At 40.2% G+C, this 18,169-nt stretch overlaps 1 long non-coding RNA gene across 1 annotated transcript in view; it reads left to right on the top strand.

Annotated features, from left to right (window-relative positions):
* The window catches only part of LOC117542797, a 150,858-nt gene extending 134,325 nt beyond the window's left edge, over nucleotides 1–16,533 (top strand). Inside the window, exon 4 of the long non-coding RNA XR_004568489.1 lies at nucleotides 16,305–16,533. This is a non-coding gene — a long non-coding RNA (uncharacterized LOC117542797). The remainder of the gene's footprint in view (nucleotides 1–16,304) is intronic.
* The last annotated feature ends 1,636 nt before the right edge of the window (nucleotides 16,534–18,169 follow it).

Here is an 18,169-nt window from a genome sequence, read left to right as displayed (position 1 = left end):
TCCGAGTGTGCTTGCTTTTCTCTTTGAAAGTCATCACATAACGGCATTGTAATACACGGTTCGGCTGCATTACATATTACAGATCTGCCGTAGTTCTCTATTTATAGAGCCCTGATCAGAAGACTTCTAGACAAACAGGAAGAACTGCCGCCAAAACTGAAAATGTGACGTGGATCATAAATATATAAGCAATTAAACAACATCTTACATTTCTTTTCACACAATACGTCTCCTTGCAGTATCAACACTAATTCGGCTGACTTTTATATTTGATCCAATTGGTAGATACTAGGCTGTATTTACACCATAAAGGTGCACAGCTGATAGAAAGGGACACCTAGTGGTTAAAACACGTTATTGAATTGTATTATTTGTATTATTAGATATTAATAGGAGGATGTGCAAAACAGACAAACTATTAAGGCTTAATTTAAACATTAAAGAATACTTTAGGTCAAGGTCTTCTTTTGAATAAGAAAAAAGCTTTGGGGGTATAGAAGAAGAATATGGAGGGATGAAACCCTCTTTAATGGTCACACATGCAGAGCACACAGCACACACAGTGACATTTGTATCTCCAGATAAATAGTAAGCCTGACAAAGTACTTAACGTCTAATATGTTGCTTTCCTGCAATGTTAACTATGTTTAAGCACTTATTTTAACTGATATTATACATATGTATTATACTCTTATAAGATGTATGTAGATAGTATAAGAAATGTGCAGAATATGACGGAGGTATACACACACATATTGATATAAGTCTTGTAATGCACTGTTGAGGAACCTGCGACCCAAGTGTTTCATTCATTGCATAACTACACCGTAGTTGTGCATAATATGATATGTCAATAAACCTTAGAAAATCTTGAAATCTTGAAAGGGATGTGCAAAATAGTCATTATATACAGTCTTTAATGAACTATTAGTAGAGAATAACGAGTAATGAATATACTTTATAGGCAGTGGCGGCTGGTGGAAAATATTTTTGGTGGGGCTGTTTATATAGTGAGTAAAAAAAAATGTTGGGGGAGAAATGACCCCTTAAATTAGGACTTCTGGTGATGTAATGGCGCGTTTCCAGTGCAGCGCGGAGCTCGCTTTAATGCTGCGTTCAGACCGGACGCTCTAGTCGCTCGAGTTTCACCGCGGCTGCCAGCTGTGTTTACTCGCATCATTCAAACAAGACGCGCTGGCTCGGGAGCTACAACTACAACAAAATGAACATATTTTACGGTGATTAAATTGTAATACACGTTTCAAAATGATGCCGACGTAACAACATACTGATACCGTTTAGTAAAAACCATGAATTAATGCTTTGACAAGTCTGCAGATAGACGGCAGGCGAAAAACAACGGCCTATACAGACATAAATAAACCAGCGACTGTATTCTCCATGACACAGACAGTCTGTGGTTTGTAGCCTACTTGTTTAACTTTTGTCTAGTTTCTGAACAGATCGTAGGCCTATCTGTCCCCGGCTGTTTGAAGAGCAAGCATGGGAAACAAAAGATAGCATTTACCTGTTTGCATCGTTTGCATCCAGCTAGCCTCGTTGATACGTTTTGTCTTTTTCACGAGCTTGCTGTGATATATACAAATCGGGTTGGTCCGGTCCAAGGTCTTTAAGTATCAATTTATCTCCCAAACTTCTCCTTTGGAAAGGATTGGAGAGTAGCTCTTGCACGGAATTGGGTGCGGACCGAGGTCCGGCGACTCCACCTGCACACCATTCTCATCCAAATACTGCGTCACCTTGGTCACTCACGAGTCTAAAAAACAACTCACATCAACGCACGTAAGCAACGTGGGCGCCAACGTGAGCGCCCTCGTGACCAAAATATTTGACGGCGCTGATTGGCTGAAATTATGTTTCGGCGGCACAGTTTACTATTGAGACTTTTGCAACGTGCTGGTTGCTGCTGTTTGGCTCGGGGGCTCCGCCCGGTAATGATAAGCTAATGCCACGGGCAAGGCCAGGCAGGAAACATGTGACTTATCAGTAACTTTAGACATCGTAACACAATTTTAAACGAGATATTATTGTAGATTATACATTTTACTGATACCAATTGTATGATATTTACCTTGTTCATTAAAAATAAAAATATAAAATATATATATTTTTTAAATATATTTTTTTTAAATATATTTTTTTTAATTTAATATTTTTTTTAATATATATTGTTGTATGTGGGAAGAGGTGGGGTGGTGCCCCTAGCGCCCCTATGGGCCGGCCGCCACTGTTTATAGGGATCCTATTAATATCTAATAATAAAATAATTAAAATGCAATAACGTGCTTTAACCACCAGGTGTCCCTTTCTATCAGCTGTGCACCGTTATGTTGTATATACAGCCTATCTACCAATTGGATCAAATATAAAAGTCAGCCGAATTAGTGTTGATACTGCAAGGAGACGTATATTGTGAAGGAAAATTGAAGATGTTGTTTAATTGCTTATATATTTATGATCCACGTCACGTTTTCAGTATTGGCGGCAGTTCTTCCTGTTTGTCTAGAAGTCTTGTCAGCAAGGCTCTATAAATAGAGAACTACGGCAGATATGTAATATTTAATGCAGCCGAACCGTGTATTACAATGCCGTTATGTGATGACTTTCAAAGAGAAAAGCAAGCACACTCGGAATAAAGTATTATTTTTATTTTTTGGGGAGGTATTTTCTGTTTTAGAGTTTTACTCCCTACATGGTGTACTTTGAGGGTTTTGACTCTGCACACCGTTTACATGCATAAAAACCTTCATAACACACAAGGGGACGGGTAATAACCGGAAAAGCATGACATGTCACCTTTAAATGTTTTCTGATTTCACATAAACACCAAATCCTAGCGTGCATTGCGGCTAAACCATCCAATCATCGAGCTGAGGATCTTGCTTGTATTTTGTTATACACACATTCCTTCACATTTAAATTTACATTTACATTAAAGTATTTCGTGAGGCCTTCTAACATGTTTTTAAATATAACTACGGTTGTAGTTGAAGAGTTTGTAAATTAACATGAACCGAAGCTGTTGCCTGGCAACGCAATCGCAGAATGCAGAACGTCCGTTAATTCCACATCCACACGCATGGATTAACATCAATTTAATACATTAATGTAGCCTTTGTTTCTGCTAAAAGAGGTGTCGACTAGCTGGGGCAACAAGAAAATCGGCGTAATCGAGTGTGACTATTAAAAAATAAATCATTGTTATATTAATATTTACAATAACAACCGACCGTCGGGGTAGCATTTGCTTGGCATTTCCGGGTATTTCTCCACTGGTTAACATGGGTTAACAATACTGTGTAACTGTCACGTTTGAAGGGACGAAATCGTGACATCTTCACGTCTCCCAGCATGGTAAATCGTCACATGTTCACGTCTTGCCGCGATACCGGGTTGGACAAAACAGATCCTTGACTGTTACTACCTTCTGCATTTGCATTAACTGAGGATATATTGACATTTCCAACTTGCAACCAAAAGCCCAGGGGAACAAACTGTCAGGAAGTTCACTACTAGGAAGGTTTCAACCATGACCTGAGAAACTGGACCAACGAGATGCCTGCTGTTGGAAAAGTCACACAAGGAAGTTTGGAATCGACTTCCTGGTTCCAACACCCCTCACATACTTCAACTTTACAGTTAAAGCACTGTTCTGACAGGATATATTTGTCAACAAGTTGATCCAGTTGTTGGAAGGACCATGTTTTTTAAAGTAATTTATTAGCGTCAAAGTGTGCCTTGACACAAAATGAAATACAGGAAACAAAGTTCTTGATATATCTAAAACTCACGACAATGTGGTCATATTACGTTATACTATACTAAACCATACAACCTGTATGTCTTTATTTTAGTAGTAGGCATGTTAGGTGAATGTCTGTTGAAACATATTAGAAGAGTCCTGAGCTGCATTAACAGAGTATTCAAATACTCATGTTACTGCCATTACTAAACCAAGGTTTGTCAAAGTTCCCTTCAAAGCTTCCACTTCCACACGTCTATTGTTCTATATCCAACACATACAGATATATAAAAAAAGATAGTTTACATTTACAAGCAGTCGGCCTACAGTATGGTATGGAGGTATTTACTGAAGCACATAGCAGCACATCAGAGGTCCCTCCGTGTTCACAAACCAACAAAAGGCCAACTGCAAGCTAAATTCAAGGCATTCCTGACTGTAGGCTAACCGTTAGCAAACGTTAGCAAGGAAGCTTACTTAAAATGAGTAGGCCTACATTCATTCTAATTTGAATTATAGTTAGAGAGTAGAGACTAGAATTCTTGTTGCAATGATGATAATCTTTGGTATAAGATACCTGACATTTTGGTATAAGATACCTGACATTTTTCTGAAAACTCTTGGCTGTTGACCACACAACGTGCCCTCATCGGCACACATCCATTCAGCTGAGGAATGTCTCTCACAATCAATCTTATCAGGTGTTTGGTCTGTTTTGTCTGAGGGGCATCCGAAGAGGGCTTGGCGTTACGACTGATAGGCTTTTTGGAATACACACCTCTCTTCACCTTCCTTACACATCCCCCTCTCCTCCTTTCCTTTTCCAAGATCCCTCGTTTGTTTTAGTTTCTTTACCCAATGCTAAAAAAAAGATTCCCCTTTGTTAGGGTTAATTGAAGGAGTAATCCTCCAAGTTTCTCCTTAGTCTTTAATGCATCGTCCTGCAAGAGTTCAGGTATGGCATTAAAACATTTTGATGACTCTTTGATTGGAACAAGGCCTTTTTTCCCTCAGAAACACCCCATAGGCAGCCCTCCTCCTAGCAGGAAGCGCGTTGTTACCTTGTTCCCAGGCCTACCTCCTGCAGCACCCCTGACCCGTAACATCCAATTGATTTATCCCTGATTGTTAGGAGGCCTCTGTAGCTGCGCCTCGATTGGCTCCATATGAGAACAGTGCCGAGAGGTCATCTATAACAATCATTTTCAGTGGCTCATTATTCTAAGGCCAAACAACCCAAAGACCCAATTTCCTACCGCACTGTTCATAAAAGTGACAGATGGCCAAAACCTGTAAAAGCTTTCCTATAATCGTTAGTCCACCACAGTGCTACACACAATGCTCTTTAGTATAGTGACTCTGTTCCCTCTCTCCCTCACCCACTCCTTCCACTTTCTCTATCCTGTTCATTTTTTCCAAGGTGAAGAATGTGAAGGAGGAGAAACGCAGTGTGTTTAATAGCTTTAGGCCATATTCCACCCAGTTCGGCTTTCCTCCTCTTCGCATGGCCCACAATGTGGACCTAGCACACAAATATTTGCCAGGTAGTTTGTCTCTCTCCAAAGGCTCACTCTACCTTAACAGGGGACAGCACTTAAAGTCACAAGGACAGACAGAAGCCAAGACAAGTTCTCCTTTCATCCCACAGACCTGCCACTCTCTGGTATTCAGGGTCATCTCGTCACTTGAACAAGTCTGCACCCCTCCACGGGCTGCCTGTGAGGCTCTTTTCTTGCCGGGGAAGTGCCTGTGTGATAAATGTGTGGCTTGGAACAACAGCTGAGACTAAGACTTGGCTCAGCCTTCCCACTGCCTGTTGCAGACACAAGTGTGGTTTCCTCATATCTTGGCTCTTTGTCATGAATGACCTCTTTCATTTTTCCCCACCTCCAATAATAACCAAAGTCCTCTACTCAGCATTTAAGGAAAAAAATCCTTTCATTTTTCTCTGAGGACTTTTTTCCCCTCGTATTTGTTTCCAATCCTGTCTTCTTGGCAGAGTGAAATGCTGGGTCATTGCAGTAACTGTATCCACTGTGCGGTTGCTTGCAGGACTGTGTGGGGTAGTGGGCGGCAAATGGGTGTTCAAAACATACATACTCCTGCCAGCAAGTTTTTTCAATCACCAAAACTAATATTTCTTACCCCCACTCTCTTTTTTGGATTGTACATGCGGGTTTGTTTACCTTTATGTATTTTTCTCCATGCCCAATGTGTAATGAAAAATGTCATAAAACTCTGAAGCAATTCATGTTATCTCCTTGATATTTGTTCTGCCTTGGGTTTTTACAATTTCTAAATCTTTTAGGTGCAATAAATCATCTCCTCAAGTCCACCCTCCTCAATTGAGCCACTTCTAGATTTTCCCTTCAGTCAGATCTATCCGCATGGTGTCACTTCAACCACTGATTCATCTTGTAAAAATAGGGGGCCTAACCCCCATCTCCCTCAGCCATCTTTCATCCTGGTTTTGTGGCCCTCCCATATGCGCCTCTAATCTCTCCCTTGTGTCTCTGAAATGTCAGTGCGGAGGAGCGAGCATGTACTTGCTCGCTATGGATTTCCCATGGAATGCACCATTTTCGGTTTACCCTGTTGCCTGTTTTGATAGGCAGTGATTATGTAGTATTTATTTTCCTACTGGGTGTGGGAACCCAACCTGTTGGTACACTACCATTGTGCAGCAGGTTTGCCGTTTCTTCTGAAGTTGTGACTCACACATTTAGATATGGAAAAAACCCTTTCTGTCAACTAGATTAGATAAGATTAAATCAGATGTGTAATTAACATTCATACCCGCACCAAAGCCACCTTAAGGTGTTCTGTTTACACTGGAAGGATAAAAAAATGAACAAGACCATCAGATAAAAGCTGTCTCTCACATGGTCTTGTTTTAGTTTTGTTTTCTTACAGTTTATCTTGAGTTTCAAGATGCTGAGAAGTGTTTTTGCATGCATGCCATGCACAAATGCATGAGTGTACATGAGCGGGTCGGGGTGTGCATGCCTTTTCCTGTTTGTTTGGGTTAGAGAGAAGAGAGCCCTGGGATGTCACAGAGGTTAAGCCCCAACTATCTGACTCATTGGTGAATGGTGGAGGTCTGGGATCGGGTCTTAGTGGAGGAGGGGTCAGAAGACAGAGAGAGTGAATGATGAAGGGAGGGAGGGAGGGAGAGAGAGAGAGAGAGAGAGGCCCATGCAAGATAATTCCCCTGACGTTGGGTCATTCACAGACACAGGAAATGCTTGACCTCACACCCTGAGAAATGTCCACAGCGGCCCACTTGTGTTAAAGGTGTAATTGAGCATAATTAGGAGCTGGCAGAGACAGAAATGTACGGACATTGCGTGCCCCACATGCCTTCCTTCCCCATGCCTGCCTCCGTCTGGCAGCCTGCGACTCAGCGGAGCCAAGCTCTCGCTGCACAGATTTACAGCAAATACCATATCTAAACAAGCAAGGGAAACTTCACAACAACAAGGATCCTTTCAGCTCAGCTGCTCATTTTCAGGTTACAGCAGGAAAGTTGTTGCTGACTTTTTTCTGAAATCTTTGCCCTTCACGTTGTGTGTTCCAGACAGCACCCTTCGTAATTCATTGTCAACGCTGTAAACAAGGAATGCAATCGTCCATTAGAAAGTTTGGAGACAGGCACGTGAAACATGTTTGGGGAAAAGTGTAAAACATCACTGCAGATATTAGCTCTGCCTTCTCACCCTTCACCTTGACATCAGCTTCAATCCCCCCTTTGTCGCGATGCAGTTCACAGGAGGAGAACCGTAGGTGGTGCGGCAGCCTTTCCACAACGATTCTCTCCTCCTGGGCCCCATTTCCTGTTGTTCATGTTCTTCTTTTTCTTCTTCCTTTTCTTTCTTTTTAACTCTATGCTTAATCTTATTCTCCTGTGTCTAACATGGATGTAAAACACTGATGTCTGACATGTACTCACCAAACAGCCAGCTGCTTCCTCTCAGAGCTGGAATGCACTTTCGTTTGGGCCTTTCATTCATAAGAAATAAACCATCGACCCGCATGCAGGGGTTTTAGTGAGAGTAAGGGCTGTGAGTCATTGATGTGATAGGGGGGTTGGGTTGCACTGGGTTGGTGGGCGGGCGGGAGGGATAAAGCTTGGGAAAAGAAGCATAATGTATGGAGCGTGGTGCAGACCTCTCTGCAGAAACATCATGGGACAAGTTACGACTTATCAGATAGCATTTGGCTTTTTGGTGCCAAAGAGCTCAAGTAGGGGATGCCTCGTCAAAGGTGAAATGACAATCGTGCATGAGGGAAACGAAAGAAGGAAATGAGGCAATGCCAGAATTGTAAAATGGAGATTCAAGACAGAAGAACTGGTGATTTGTGAGTTTCACAGAAGAGAACCAAGAGTGAAGGAGGGGGGAAGACCTGGAAATGTAAGAGAGCTGGTGGGGAGCAGTAATGTTGTGGGGTGGGGGGAGGTGAGAGCAAGGAGGGGGTTAGCAGAGAACTCAGTGATCACTCAGGAGGTCTGGAACTCTGACCTCTGACCCCAAAGCGAAGCGGATGCCACCATGGTGAAAATGTGAGAGGTGAGGTATGTGAGCCCCCCGAGCCCTGGCGGAAACCATTCCCCCCATGATGAATGGGATGTTAGCATTGACACAAATTGGCCCATAATAATGACACAAGGCCACTAAGCACACAGACACAGAGTGACAGAGTGGGAATTACAGAGTGAGGGAGCAGGGAGAGAGAAGGAGACGAGAGGAAGACTGAGAAGAGATGAAAAACTATTGGAGTTAAGAATTACCTTACCCAGTGGGACTGACAGAGAGGGGGGAGGTAGATGTAGGCCTAAGGGTATCTTAGGTGTTTTCTCTCCACTCTGCTCAACGGTGGGATTGTAGAAAGACCTGAAGTGCATAGGGCCCCTGACACACACACACACACACACACACACACACACACACACACACACACACACATGCAGACAGAGATAGAGACACACTTGGTTCGTGGGATTGTTAGCTTTAGCTTCTAGCTGCATGCATCCTCCTTTCTCTTTATAACCCCCCCCCCCCCATTCTATCCATTCCAAATCCGTGTTTACATCACTTCCTAGCGCCACATACGTCCTGCTATAAATAGATGCTGACTTCCCAGGCTGAATGAGAAGAAAACAGCAGCATCCCTTTTTATAGCTTCGGCATGACACAGCATGTTGATGCATGCTCCTTTTTTTTCTCTTCCGTCTTCCAAAACAAGGCATCCCTCTGTCTTTGAGGAAACACATGTATTAGATTAGGCATGTTGGGAGGCAAAGGTCACACTCCTGTCAGTAATTGAAATGCGATTATGTATGAGCTAACATGATTACAGGGGTGAGGGGCTGGAGGAGGGTGATTGAAAGGTGAATGCCAGCCTGTGATGTGCGACTGCTCCCTTATTCCACAGTAGACATTCCTGGGGTAATGGAACATGAATGAGTCCGCCGCCTTCATCCCGATGGGGAATGAGCAGAAGTTTATCCCTCAGAGTTCTACCCAAGGAACCAATGAAATACAGAGGAATTGCATTACTTAGCTTGAAATTGAGGCATTCAGCAGTCTCAGTGACCCAAACCTGACCTGGGACCTGAGCTTCCAAACATTCAGTCCAGGTCTAATTGGCTGGGTCAGATCCCGTTTTATTGCAGAGAGTCCTGTCTGTCTAATGCCTGAAGCCCATAGGAAGTGCACCAGGCGTTGAAGCACATTGAAGCACATTGAAGCACACGTTGAAGCACATTTTCCTGAAGGCCAAACGGTGGAAAAACACATTCTTTGTCATTCGTGCCATGGGACCAAGAAGACTTTTTCTCATTGACTAACATAAGAAAAGAGACATATGTAAATACATTTATTTTGCTAATGCAAACACTTAAATAGTGCTTATCATTAGGTTCTAAAGATTATAACATTTGCTAAGAGCACAAGTTATATGAGCTGAGACGGGACCGGACGGATCCGCTTTAGTTTACGGAAAACCTAAGTGCGCATGCGCCATTGCCACAATGAAAGAGATCGCTGGAACATCTGGGTATTTTTGTACTTAAAAGACGAGCTGGATGGCTTTATGCACCAATGAGCAACTTTGAAAGAAATAAACAGGCTCTCGCCTACAACTCTATATCCATTTCTATTCATCCATCCATGGAAGGGACCTGATGTTAGCTATGAATACATGTGGCGTCATCATCATAGGAAAAAAGAAAATGTCTGCCAATGTTCTCTCTTATTGGATTATTCGAGCACTCAACATTTTGAAAATGAATTATGTGGATTTGTACTTGTTTGTGTTAAGGCTACATCCCTTTAGCGCCATTGTTTGTATCTCCTGACCTACCAGCATTCACTTGCATGACGAGGACAGGATCTGACACATCTCTGTCAACTGCAGAGGGTGTGAATGGCAGTGGCAGAAGTGCACCAAAAAAGAGAACACTGCATATAAAAGAGGAGAAGAAGAAGACTGTGTTAGATTTCAGACAGATTTTTAAACACGCACACACAAATGACTTGCAAACTCCATGAGGTAATGCATTCAACATGTTTGCTAGCCCTCAGGGATACACACAATGCATTTTAGCAGGGAAATATCAACGTAAACAAGGCAGGGTTTGTTTACATTCATCACAAAAACCATACCTTTAACTGAAGTCAGAGAGAAAGCTGGGGAAAGGGAAAAAACCCATTAGCCATGAAGGAGTCAGTAGGCCTATCAAGTCAACAAGATGTAATTACCGGTCAAAGCAAGCCTGTGTTTCTCTGAGCTGAAGAGAGGAGAGCCGTTTGGGATATCCAGACCCTCATAGATCACTCAGTGGAGATGAAAGAGAAGAGAGATGTCACCTTATTGACACTGAGGCATGCAGGGCCGACTTTTGAGAAACGTCTTGCCTAAAACTAACTCAATTAGCAGGAAAACAAACAATACCTATGTTGTTTTTGAAAGCATGTTTATGTTTTTGCAGACAGTTGGGAGTTATGCTTAACAAAAGGAATTGATTCCTCCTATATGGTAATGCAAACCCTAGACATACAGATTTTTTTCTTAAAAGACGCGATTACATAGACATTAATCTTGCAATCATTCTAATTAGAGTCCCTAATGAATGAATGACCCAACCGTTAACATCAACGCTAAATCAATGAATCCGCAAACATATGTTAATATCATCAGACCACTGTGATGCTTTCTCATCTGACGGAAATGTAAACAAAGAAAGAAAAAAGTCCCACCCTCCAACTTCATTGAGAATGTAATATTATTCTTTGAATTCAATACATAGAGTATGCTAATGAAGGGAAACAAGTGGTTCAGCTTGTAAACAAATAACTGATTGATAGTTATACACATTTTAAGATAGACACTCCTGAGAGCACAGTATTTGTGACTTTGCTGTTTTTTTGTAATTTAACAGAAATCCCAGCAGCTTGTCTTTCTCCCACAATATTAATAATTATGAACATAATAATAAGTAAAATGTACTTAAATATCATCTTTCAAAACATACAGTAGTTACAAAGTGCTTTGCACAGAGAACAAGTGAACTAAACAACAGCAGATGGAAAAATAATACAACAAGAATAAATATATTAAAATTATGATTCATATTTAAATCAAATTAATTGAAGATACATGTATGTGTTTAACAGCTGGGACTCAATCATAGCCACGAGTGGTTGATCAGACTTTCAATGATGTTCATTCTGTAGTTTTTAAGCTAAAACCAAGTAGGAAGCAACCACAATTGACAAAATTCAAACATACAAAAAAAGAACCATTTAACTTCCTAGCCGACTTATAGCCTATGGTAAAAGCAAAGGAAGCATTTAACCCTCCTGTTGTCTTCGGGTCAAATCTGACCGATTTACTACTTTCATCAATCATAACTTTTTTGTTTTACATTCGATTGCATTAAGGCTTTATGATATCCTTCACAGTAGACATTTGACATTTTGGATGATTTAGTCAACTTTGTAACACCCATAGCGTTCCCGGTCATAAAGAAAAGGAATTAGTAACCATCCGGATCAGATAAAACACACACACAAACACCCACACATACACATACACACACACACACACACACACACACACAAACACCCACACACACACACACACACACACACACACACACACACACACACACACACACACACACACACACACACACACACACACACACACACATAGATGTGAGGCGGCAGTGGCTCAGTTTGTAGGGACTTGGTCCTGGAACCGAAGGGTCGCTGGTTCACGTCCTGATCGGACCAAAAATGATATGGAGTGAGCTGGTAGCTGGAGAGGTGCCAGTTCACCTCCAAGGCCACTGCCGAGGTGCCCTTGAGCAAGGCACCTAACCTCAAAACTGCTCCCTGCCCCAGGTACCTGGCAGCCTCTCTGCTCTATCTTTCCTATCTGCATGTGGTTTTGTGTGTGTGCATGTATATCCTCCCTGTGTGTGTAATGTGTGTAAACACAACAGAGTGGGGAAAGACATTTCCCTGTAAGGGATTAATAAAGTGTATCTTCTTCTTGTCCCCCCCCCCTTATGTGCCCAAACCCCCCATGTGAATCACACCTGGCACTCACAAACACACACAGAACAATTTGACACACTTCTCGCTCTTATGTGCCCATCCCCCCACATGGATCACACCTGGCACATGCAATACATGTTCAGTGTCTATTCTTTGTATATTTACTGCAGCTTTTCATGTATACCCAGTGGCGGCTGGTGGAAATGATTGTAGGTGGGGCTATTGTAATGGTGAATAAACCACACGGGGAACAATTTGAGAAATTCTGGTGATGTTAGAGATATGAGAAGACTGATCAATACCTCCATAATCTTCAGTGTGGTTAGCTATGAATCTTCCAAAACGTCCTTGTCCTGGACATAGTTTCTACAATAAATTGTGCAACAGTACAGTAGGTCCACACAAACTGCAGAACACCGGTTCTTTGGGAACACTCAAATGATTGAATTCCCATTTAAAATCAGGAGACTAAATATGAACATTATATGCAGACACAGACGTGGTTCATAAACACAGAAATATTCAAACAGACCATTAAGGCAAACAATCTAGTTTGATGGATGCTGTCAAAACTCAACTATATACAATAATATGTGTGTGTGTGTGTGTGTGTGTGTGTGTGTGTGGTGTGTGTGTGTGTGTGTGTGTGTGTGTGTGTGTGTGTGTGTGTGTGTGTGCGTGTGTGTGTGTGTGTGTGTGTGTGTGTGTGTGTGTGTGTGTGTGTGTGTGTGTGTGTGTGTGTGTGTGGTGTGTGTGTGTGTGTGTGTGGTGTGTGTGTGTGTGTGTGTGTGTGTGTGTGTGTGTGTGTGTGTGTGTGTGTGTTGTGTGTGTGTGTGGGTGTGTGTTTATTTATCACAGGCACATGGTATCTGTCCCCGGCTGTTTGAAGAGCAAGCATGAGAACCAAAAGACAGCGTTTACCTGTTTGCATCCAGCTAGTCACACACACAGTTACAATCACACTCCCTGTAATTTACATAATTAATAGATAGTTTAGCTTCTCACCATCATTTGCTGTGGACCACTAATTAACGATCGTAACTGAAAGGCTGCCTGTCAAATGTAAACATTCAGCCACGTGACTCGCAAACTCTCGCGAGAGTTTTACACAAGACGGATCCTTTCTAGCCATAACCCTGCACCGGGCGCTGACATTGGCGCCCGGTGATCATCAGATTTGACGACGCTGATTGGCTGAAATTATGTTTCGGAGATATAGTTTACAGATAGCAACAGTCAGCTGCTAGTGGCTGCTGCTGCACTGGTTGAGGGCTCCTCTCTTAGCACCCAGACGAGAGAGGGTAATGATACACGGGCAAGGCCATGCAGGCAGGAAACATGTGACTTATCAGTAACTTTAGACATCGTAACACAATTTTAAACGAGATATTATTGTAGATTATACATTTTACTGATACCAATTATATAATATTTACCTTGTTCATTAAAAATAAAAATGAAAAAAAAATATTTTTGTTTTTTATGTGGGAAGAGGTGGGGCGGCGCCCCTAGTGCCCCTATGGGCTGGCCGCCACTGTGTATACCAGTAGTCTGATACAATATTTACAGTTTGAAAGGGTGTTAAATGACATTTGGTGATGATTAATGGTTTTTGTATTAATGTAATAGCAGTTAAAACCGGACCGGTCAAATTTGACCGCGAACACCAAAGTAAGGGGGGGAACACGAAGACTAGAAGGGTTGATTCTACAAACATCAGGCAAATAAACTCTGAATCTAGGTGTGCTAGGAAGACAAGTCTCAGCCAGAGCGTTAATGCATAGGAGGCATTTACACTCCACTGTTAAAAATGATTTGTTGACTCAACTTGACTAAGTCAAGTCATCTTGTTGCTTTGACTGAGTTAAGTTGTGTCAAGTTGATTCCACATTTACTGTCAAGTCTATTACACTTCAATACATTAGTTGATACAACTTGTAGTCTGTTGACTCAACTGCATGTGTCATGTTATTTGGACTAGAAAATATTAGTTAAGATAACTTAAGATTTTGGTTAAACTTATTTGATTGAGTTCTTAAAAATGTGTTAATCAAGTTGGTTCAACATGTACAACTTTGTTTTTTCAACTTCTAGTACCAAGTTAACTGGACGCTGGGGACATGTCCCCTCCACTGTTGGAAATGGCCAATTTTGTCCCCACGACTTGAAAATGTTCAGAAAATAGTGTGCACTAAGAATTAGAAAGGCTGCACAATAAAACATGTGCAATCTGGAGGGACTGTTCTCACTCCCTGGGTGTATTTCTGGTAACCCCACGTTTAATATTACTGAATAGAGAATCACTTTGTAGTTACTGCACTAGTTGTCATATATATGTATATACAGCACACTGTATACGTATATAAATATGTATGTATTGTTTGCAGGGGGTGTTAAATGCAGTAGTTGTTTTTAAATCTGAAAACATTTTCCCCACCACTTTTACTAACAAAGTGACACCCATGCATTAATGGCTCCTTATTATTCTGATTCAGCTAATGTTGGATATTGTTTAAATATTGGGGTACAATAATAAACATGGTCTGTAGTACACACATCCTTGTGCATAACTGATCTGCTTTGAACAAGTAGAGCTTGTTGTCATTAAACAAAAAATGTAATACAGTGGTGAAAATAAATTAATCAAAGTCAATAATTGTTTGTCACTCTGTGTTTGTATGCAGCAGACAGTGAGTCTGTGCATTGTGCATAATGACATATGTACGTGTTTGCACGTATAACGGCAGTGAATTTGACAATGCGTGACAGTGCTGCAGCAGAAGGGCTCTGCACCTGATGAACCTGATGGCACACTCTCCATCAGCTCTCAGGTTACACCGCTCTACATGTGGCACAAAGTGCACCGCCGCTCGTATCCGGCGCTGTGAGAGTCAGTCTCTCCAGCACACACTCGTAGCAGCTTTCATTAATTGGAAGTGTAACAATTGTCACACTTCCAAACCCAGAGCGTCTGCAGAGGCGCAGCAGATATTCTGATAAGAATAAACTCATCACAACAAACAGGTGCAACCAGCAAACACAGGAACTGCTCCATTCTGACCCTGAAACGAGTTTTCCTCCTCCAGCTGTCTTCAGGGTTTTCGTTACTTAATGCCACGTTGTTCAGCTCTATGATTCACCCAGGAAGTGTCATTTGCAGAAGTGGATTCCCCTTAATGATAATGGGGGAGGACAACATGTTCAATTGTGTTTTAAAAACTTTTGTTGGATGAAAAAAAAATGTATAAACAAAGAAACATAATTACCAGCGCGGTTTTCCTTCTTCTTATCTTAACTTCACTTTATCTTTCAATACTTCTCTTCATGAATGACTCAACACTGCAATGAATATGAACACATTGGATGAAAGTAACTTAGTACATTTAGTTGAAATACTGTACTTAAGTACAAGTGTGTGGAACTTTTACTTTACAGGAGTATTTTATCATGTATTACTACTTTATACTTCTACCCACATTTTGGAAACATTATTTACAAGTTATTTTATAAGTACACAACACTAAAGAGAAACTAAAATGATTATTATTTGGAATAGATTAAACCATCCAATATTATATTTAAGTAACTAAAACCAAAAGTGGGTTCACAGAAAATGTATTGGCAGCAATGTTGCTAAGAATGTTCATGTTAAAAAAGATGTCACACTTCCAGCTTCTTGAATGTGAAGATGTTCTGCTTTTGCTTCAAACTATTTAAAAGTATTTCATATTCATATTTTCTTAGTTTTTTCTACAATCAATACTTTGAATCCAAATACCTTAAGTAAATGTTCCTAGTACCATTCTCAATGCAATACTTTTACTCAAGTAAAGAATCTGACTACATTTTCCACAACTGTAAATAAACAGAATTTGACACAGTTACTTAAAAGTGGGTTTTCCTTTACAATTAAACATAGAACATTTTAAATATTAAATAATAACAAATGTTGTTTTTTTCTTCTCTCTTGTTCACAGATGAATGTCTACTGTGTAGCAATTCACCCAAATCATGATTGGATTCGGATTTTCTCACAATTCTTCCAATAAAATGATGATTGAAGAAAGAAACATTTTGAATTTAGAAAATGACTTTGACCATCAAATCAAACATAATTGTTTTAATCTCTTAAGTTTTGTATACAGTAGCCTATGCAAACAATGCGTAACACATATTCATTTGTGAAAGGGAAACCGAAGATATTGAAAAATGTAAAAACAGATCAAACTGAATTATCATATTAATTAGTTTCCTATTCTCTTGCAATATTTACAAAAATACTGATTTATGAAGTGATCTCTGTGGATAATTCAGCTCCTACTAATGACAAATAAAATAATTTTCATTTTTTTATCTCCCCAATTTGAATCGTCAAATATTTGCATTGCTAATTAGCTTTCTCAGGAAGTATGGTTACATTCAGTAATAAGTGATTTGTGTGCCATGTGATAAGTTGTATTAGAATGCCATGGGATGTAAACATATAAAGGCAGTGACTAAAATTCAGGGAAACAGCGGGGCTGTTTGATTCCTCTGCCAACACAAAATGTATCCTTCCATTGTTGTGTCTGAGAGAATCACACCAACCTCCCTCTGCCATCATTCACACGAATGGTTTCAGACCTACAGTAGGATGGCCTTTATTTCCCAGATAAACCCAAACATTGTCACAGGACAGACATTCTCTGAAACATTCAATTTCATCGTTTGATTTGGGCTTTATCCGTTGGTGTGAGCATCCAACCAATGGTTCCTCATTTTGAATAATAAGAAAATATATTCTACAAATGCATACAGATACTATTAAATATTCAATAATAAGTAAATGTATCTATCGTTAACTAAAGTGAAAAGTAAACATATTTGATCAAATTAAAAAAGGCTAATTTAATTAAAATAAACGAAAACATTTTTCCCATTTTATTGTAAATCTGTAGATGTTTTATGAGACCTCTTTTATTTTCAGTTGACTCTATTTTGATCCTTATTTTTTACTTTTGTTACTTTGTTGTTAATATGTCACATATTTGCATTGCTTGGCAACAGCTTTGGTCTATGACTACTTCCTGAAGTCCTTCACATACATGCAACAGGAAGTAGACTGTGAAAGGATCTATATGTATTGTTAGAATATGGAGAACTAATTACATTTTCATCTAACTGGGCATTAACCTAATAAAGTTAAGAGGAAACAAGTGTGTGATGATTGCAAGATGTTTTTGTTATTTTAAGTAACCACTAATGTTTATTACAATTTAGGATAGATTTTTGATATTATTATTTCTTTATTATTACATGTTTGCATAAATAAAAGACACATCAAATAAAGTGAGAATGATGTTACTGCATCACAATTTTCGCTTTAACCGCTGCAGGGTTTAAACCTTCATTGAATGAAAGTGCTGTAGCCTATGGTAAAGGAGATTAGAATGAAGAACTTTAATGGGAACTTTTTTAAGTGATTTCTACTTGATTTCTACTAAATCAAGTAGAAATCATTCTTTACACTGCCAGTTCAAGTTTGTGAAGTGAAACAATGTCAATGCTTTGATTTACTGTAGATGATTGACCATCAAAGAAATTCCGAGACAAGTAGGTCAACAAACATCTTAATCCATCGAAATACATTATTTGAAATGCACTCACATCAAAAAGCCTACATTGTTTGCAGAATGTTTTCTGTTCTTCCTTTGAAATAAAAGCTATTGCAATTTGCGTGGATTTTTAAGTTTTGTCAACAAGCTTTTATTCCAGGCTGACTGACTCATTGAGGATTTATTGTCAACTTAGAATCAATTCCAAGAATTGTCATCTCATTTTTCCACTATATTTTGTTAACATC

Source organism: Gymnodraco acuticeps, unplaced genomic scaffold (assembly GCF_902827175.1).
Source record: "Gymnodraco acuticeps unplaced genomic scaffold, fGymAcu1.1, whole genome shotgun sequence".
In the NCBI taxonomy this organism is placed as follows: Eukaryota; Metazoa; Chordata; class Actinopteri; order Perciformes; family Bathydraconidae; genus Gymnodraco; species Gymnodraco acuticeps.
The sequence above is the reverse complement of the archived record's forward strand: the minus strand, read 5'-3'. Positions and strand labels throughout refer to the sequence as shown.